Source organism: Phodopus roborovskii, unplaced genomic scaffold (assembly GCF_943737965.1).
Source record: "Phodopus roborovskii unplaced genomic scaffold, PHOROB, whole genome shotgun sequence".
Classification (NCBI taxonomy): Eukaryota; Metazoa; Chordata; class Mammalia; order Rodentia; family Cricetidae; genus Phodopus; species Phodopus roborovskii.
In genome coordinates this window covers 2,251,748-2,258,798 of record NW_026126639.1, presented here as the reverse complement: position 1 = coordinate 2,258,798, position 7,051 = coordinate 2,251,748, and positions in this window count along the sequence as shown.

Sequence of the window (7,051 nt, the reverse complement as noted above, 5' to 3'; positions counted from 1 at the left end):
TCAGATCAGGTGTGCGAGACAGAAGGATTCTGAACTGCCGGGAAGGTTCCAGAGGCACCAATGTGAACTCGGGGCTTAAGGCGCAGGGGTGCGGGAGGCATTTGAAACAAGAAAAAAGAAGACGTGTTAGAGTGTACAGGGTTCTGGTCTGCAGTGGCCATCTATTTCACACCCGAATCTGGTGTGACACGTGTAAAGATATGGACACACACACACACACGCACGCACACGCACACACACGCACACACATCGACTTCACATGAATCTGATTGACACTGTGAAAGTATAGACCCTACCACCGCCACCCAAATGTTTAGAAGCCCGGCAACAGGAACAAAGAAAGCAAGTGCTTAGTTTCATCTTAAACTTTATTTAGAAAATTACCAAATGTTTCACTACCCGTTTTAAGAGTTGACAGCAATCAGAAAAATCTAGACTTGGAAAACTACAAAAAAAAAAAAAAGTAAAACAGTTCTCTCAACAAATAAACTGCAAGCAGAGAAAGGCAGGCAGACAGACAGACAGACAGACAGACAGACAGACGGAGGGAGGGAGGGAGGGAAGGAGAGATGGGAGAGATGGGCACTGCACGGGCTCCACTTAGACAAAAATCCTAGCACAGAGTGCAAAGGGTATGCACGAAGCTCCGCCCCCGGCTGAGGAGCCATTCACGATGATAGCTAGCTTCAAAGAGAGGGAGCTTTAACCTTCTTGAAGGATGTGGCCCCTGGCAGGTTGGCCACACCCCAGTGGATGACCACACCCAAGAGTATGTGGGTACCACAAATTGGACTCCATAGACTAAAAGAAAAGATTAGGGACACAAAACTTGGGGGTGAGGGGATTAGGAGAAATGGTGGGAATGAACAAAGCACAATGTATGAGATTATCGAAGGGGTTAGTAAACATATTTTAAATGAAGTCTAAAAATTAATTTTTAAAAAGGAGTTGGTGTGATCACAGTATACACTTGTAACCCCAGTGCTTGGGAGGCTGAGGCAGGAGGATCCTCATGAATTTGAGGCCAGCTGGTCTATTAGTGAAACCTTGTCTCACAAATAATAATAATAATAATAATAATAATAATAATTTAGAAAATCAACCACTCACAATATGTGGGCTTTACTTAGATGCTAATTCCAAGGACCAAATTATAAATTAAAGTTTTTTAACTTATGAGTCATTGGAGCTTTGAGTGTTAACTTTGTAACGTAATATTAAGGAACTGATAATGCTTTAGGAGTGATGCTGGCATTGTAGTTTTTCCAAAGCATCTTCTGGGATAGGAGATGGTCTTACAGATCAACTTGAACAGGTTTCCGAACGTGGGGAGTAGGAGTATGAGGCAGGGGCACAGAGCTGCAGTGTCTTGAAAACTCTGCAGCTGAGCGATGTGCATGGAGAGATTTGTTCACCTGTTCTTTGCACTTTCACAAGGCTCAATGTCCTACAGTAAACGTTATTGAATTTAAAAATTTAATACATTCTAATCAGTGAATAGTGTAAAATCATGATAGTTTTCATGGACAGCCAAAGAGAAATTTAAAAGGAGAAAACAGTTTGAAAGGGTGTAAAAAGAAAAAATTAAAGGGACTAAAACATGGTCAAAAAAAAAAAAAAAAAAAAAAAAAAAGCCTTAAATAAAAACAGGAAGTGTTCAGAAGAGAAGGGAGATTCCAAGAGAGACTTGTGACATTGTATCGCCACCTTGTGGTCTATCAGGATATTGCCGGTGAGTACTCACTAGACACCTGTTCAGAGTCTGTTCATAACGCAGACATGTACATGCGAGTTTCCGTCTGGGGGGGGAGGGATCTTAGCTATGGCATAAACTCCCTTGACTCTCCCAATCAAACTGCATCTCTGCTTCTTGTCACAAGTCTCATTTACTAATCTTTGTGATCCCAATTTTCCACTTTATTTAGGAACAAAACCTTGCTCACTTTGTATAAACCTTGGTGACATTTTGCCTTTGGATTTACCCATATTCTTGTCACTTCAAGCTAACAAGTCTTAAATTCTTTTACCTCCTTGAGGAAGGTACACATTCCACTGTGCTCTGAGGAAAAAAACCACACCTATGCTAGAAGTCAGTTCTTCAAGACAATGATGAGAATTTCTGTGACTAGGAAGACATGAAATGTTCCAAGTCTGTAGTCAATTCATACTGGACATAGCTAGGTTAGCCCATTAATAGGCATTCATTGCCCACTTCTGTGTTTGACCCAATACACTTGTGATTATCAGGTGAAATCCCTCTGGAACATAAAACAGACCACTGCATTCCAGCAAACAAAGAACAATAGTAGAAAACATCCAAGACTCCAAGACCCATTACAAAGATTTGCTGCTTTCTGTAAAACACTAAGCAAGGGCTGGGGATGCAGCCCAGCACTCAAGTGCTTACTTAACATGTGAACACACAAACACACACACACATAAAAACATACATACACACAGGCATAAACACATACACACATACATACACACATAAACACATACATACACACACATGAATAAACACACACACACACACACACACACACGGTGGTCAGACCTTTCAGGAAGAAAACAAAATACTATTTCAGACAAATACCTTTAATGACAATTAACCGGTATTAAATAGATGTGATAGTGCGCTCACTCCCTTTATCCCAGCAGTCCGGAGGTGAAGGCAGAAGAATCGAGTTTGAATTCATCCTCTGCTACATTGTAAGTCCGAGGGCAGCCTGAATGTGAGGCCTGAGACCATGGCTCAACAAGGAAAGCTCATTGAGACTGTACACATCAGAACCAAAACTGAAATGGTGATGTGCATATGTACAGAGACTCAGTCACGAGAATGTGTCCCAATCATGGGGATATGATGTGGGGAGACCAGACACCTAAACGTCCGGAGCAGAGGCTCCTCCACTGTGAACTGTGGTGCACAGAGGAGCTTACGCAGCTATCAACAAAGAGATTCCAAGCTAGGAATGTACAGAGCTCAGTGGCTGAGCACTGCTTAGGGTGTGCAAATCCTTCACAATAACTCTGAATGGAAGTTACCCTTTTACAAAGGAAAAACTGTTAAGAGCATGCACCATTGCTGCAGAGAAACTGAGTTCTGCCCTCAGCACCCAGCCAAGCAGCTCATGGTCAGCTGTACCTCCAGTCTGGGACCATCCCAAACCTCTGGCCCCCATCACACACACACACACACACACACACACAGAGTCATACACACTTACACACTTAATCATAGTCTCACACACAATACCCACTTACACACTTGATCACAGTCTCTCTCACACAACACACACTCTGTCATACACACTTACACTTAATCATAGTCTCACACATACCCACTTACACACTTGATCACAGTCTCTCACACACACATACACACTTGATCATAGTCTCACAAACTCACACACACACTCATACACACTGACACACTTAGTCTTAGTCTCACAAACACACTCTCATACACTTACACACTTGATCAGTCTCACAAACACACACTCTCTCATACATACTTACACACTTAGTCATAGTCTCAAACACACACACTCTCATACACACTTACACTTGATCATAGTCCCACAAACTCACACACATTCATATCCATATTCTCATATACAAATGCACACACATACACTCACAGTCACACATACACTCACATGCACACACCCTTACATTTGCACACACATATACTCTCACATTTGCACACACACAATTTAAACTAATTTTTTTAAAAAAAGCTTGTATAAAATAATTTGTGTGTTTATTTCTACTAACTATTGTGATACACATACCCACTAATATACAGGTGCCTATGCACAACAGAAAATTGAAATATACACACATGTTATTTACATAGGGTTACAATTTAACCTTTCCTTTCCCTGTAGTCCATTTTCTGTAGTGAACAATTATGGAAGCTGAGTCCAAGAGGCCATAAAAAAGAATACAGGAAGCTGCCCTGGGCTTTAAAAGCCCCCACCTCTTATGGAAAGGTCTGTGCAGCTGTTCAGGGGTGCCTGAGTGTCGAGTACTCAGATCGATGCTCATCTGGTCATTGTCTCAGGATGGAAATTGCTTGCAGAGGAGGGAGGAAAAGGTGCTATCTGTACTTGTCTTGGGTCAGGCTATTCACACAACCTTTGTCCCTGTGTTGCCCCATTACATCTAACCGCAGGGACCTGGGGGACTCCGAAGGACATCCATGAAAAAAAAAATCACCTGGGAACCCATGTGAGGAGGAGCCCCCTCCTAGCTGGACGTTCTGCCCTTAAACAGACTAACTCTTACCTAAGGTTAGGTTTCAGCAAATATCTCCATGCATTGGCTTACATGGAGAATTCCTCAGTAAACAGGAAATCTCAGAGAGGAGTAATGTCTCAGCCAGTAAAATGCTTCCTGGGAGCCCCACCTGGGCCTTTCCAGAAACTACATTCTGAGAGGGTCTTCCCTGCAATAAGCCATGTCTGTCCAAACAGATGCATTCTTTAGTTTCCACCCCTGTTTTATTTTAATTATCTGGTACAGGATCTCAAGTACCTATAATCACAATGTAACCAAGGATGGCCTTGAAGCTCTTACTTCATTTGTTTTAGCTTTTATTCCGCAAGGGAGGAAGAGGTACACACATGCCATGAGGCACATGTATCCATCAGAGGACAACTTGTGAGACCCAGTTCTACCATGGGGGTGGCAGGCACTGAACTCATTTCCTCCGGCTTGGCAGCAAGCACCTTCACCCGCTGAACTAACTTGCAGCCCGGCCTTGAATTTCTAACCCTCCTGGCTTCAGTTCTCAGGTGCCAGGGTTATAGACATGTGCCACCATATACAATTTATTCAGTGCTAGCAACCGAAACCACGGCTTGGCGAGTGCGAGGTAGGCGCATTCCACCAGCTGAGCCACACACAGAACTATACAAACCAATCTTCAAAAATAGCATGCTTAGAAATGAGTAAAATAATACTAAGTAAATTAAAAGGAAAGCGAGGGTTTGGAGAAACGGCTCAATTGTTTAAAACAAAACAAAACAAAAAAATGCTCGCTGGTGTTGCAGAAATACCTGGGTTCAGCATCCAGCACCTACATGGTGGCTCACAAGCATCTGACCTCCAGTTCCAGAGGAACCAATGTCCCCTCCTTGCCTCTAGGGGGCACTGCACACATGTGGTCTATAGGCATGCAGGCAAAGCACCTACATAGATTTTAGTCGGTGTTTTATTGTTGTTGTAAAGAGAGTCTGCAACCAAAGCAATTCTTATAGGAGAAAGCATTGCCAGGTGGTGGTGGCACACGCCTTTAATCCCAGCACTCGGGAGGCAGAGGCAGGTGGATCTCTGTGAGTTTGAAGCCAGCCAGGTCTACAGAGCGATTTCCAGGACAGGCTCCAAAGCCACAGAGAAACCCTGTCTCAAAGGAAAAAAAAAAAAAGTTTCAGAGGTTTAGTCCATTATCATCAGTGGTGGGCGCTGTTCCTTTATTACAGTTTAAGGAGAAAGTTGGAGAAAGAGGAGGTGTCCCGCGCGGGGGTCCCAAGATAACGGCCCATGTGGGAGAGCATAGCGGGTTCCATAGCAGGTGAGGGTGACCGAGGCGGAGGGCAAACACACCAGGCAGACAGAGCTTGAGTGAGAAGTCTATTTAGAAAGGGGAATGAGGGGGAAGGAAAAAGAGACATAGAGACACCGGGAACAGAAGAGGAGCGAGAGAGAGAAAGCAAGGAGAGCGTAAGTGGGGGGGGGGGTCTGACTTTTAAAGGGTCCTTTGCACCTGCCTGCAGACTGGTAGTCATGGAGCCCTGGGCTGACCAGAGCACTGCCTGAGTGCATTCTGCCAGGTGACGGACAGGCAGCATAGTGCCTGAGTCCTTACAGTGGGGAGCATGACAGCCTGCAGGCAGACATGGTGTTGGAGACATCCTTGTGAGTTCTACATCCAGATGCACAGGCAGCAAGAAGAAACAGTCTAGTTTGGGCTTTTTAAATCCCAAATCCCACCTCTCTAGGGACAGAAACACTTCTTCCAATAAGGCTAGCCCTACTCCAGTAAGACCATGCCTCCTAAGTCTAATCCTTTCAAATAGTGCCATTCTGTGATGATACACCGTTTGTGATTTATTAAAGCCACTGGAGATCAAAATAGCAAAGCAGCCACACTAGTTAGCTATAGAGGCTGGGTGGTGGTGGCACACACCTTTAATCCCAGGACTCAGTATTAAGAAGTAGTTCAAGGCCACACTGACTACATGACATTGATCCTGTCCTAAAAGAAACAGCTCACATAAAGGTGATCTCAACACCTAGGATCACACACCTTTAATCCCAGCACTAGGGAGGTAAAGACAGGATTGATATGGCTGGGCAGAAAAAGGAATAAAAGTGAAGGAAACAGGAATTCATGGCTTTTAGCCTCTGAGGATCCGGGGAGACAGGACTGACATTTCAACTGGGTATTGGAAAGATCTACTGCCTTGGCTGCTTTTCTTTTCTGATCTTCAGCTTGAACCCCAATATCAGTTTCTGAGTCTTCTTTGTGTGTGTGTGTGTGTGTGTGTGTGTGTGTGTGTGTGTGTGTGTTAAACCATTCCCTGTTGATTAGCCCTTAAATATATAACCCTGTGGGGAACATTCTTATTCAAAACACCACATTCCGTTCCCTTTCCCCCATAGGCTTATAAACACACACACACACACACACACACACACACACACACACACAAATGCATTTTGTCTGGCGTCAGAAGTTCCCATAATCAGGCACAGTCTCCACACTGTTTAAGAGCCCAAAGTATCTTCTGAGACTCATTTAATCTAACTGTAAACCCCTGTGAAATCAAAATCAAAAGGCAGCCCACATACCATGGTGCAGGGTATACATTACCATTCCAGAAAGGAGGAAAGAGAGCATGGTGAGGAAATACTGAAGCAAAGCAAGATCAAAAGATCAGCAGGGCAATCTCCAAACTATCTCCATGTTTGGTGTCAAGGGGCTCCTCAAACCTCCAACTCCTTTCAGTTGTCGCCTACAACAGACTCGGTTATTAGCCCG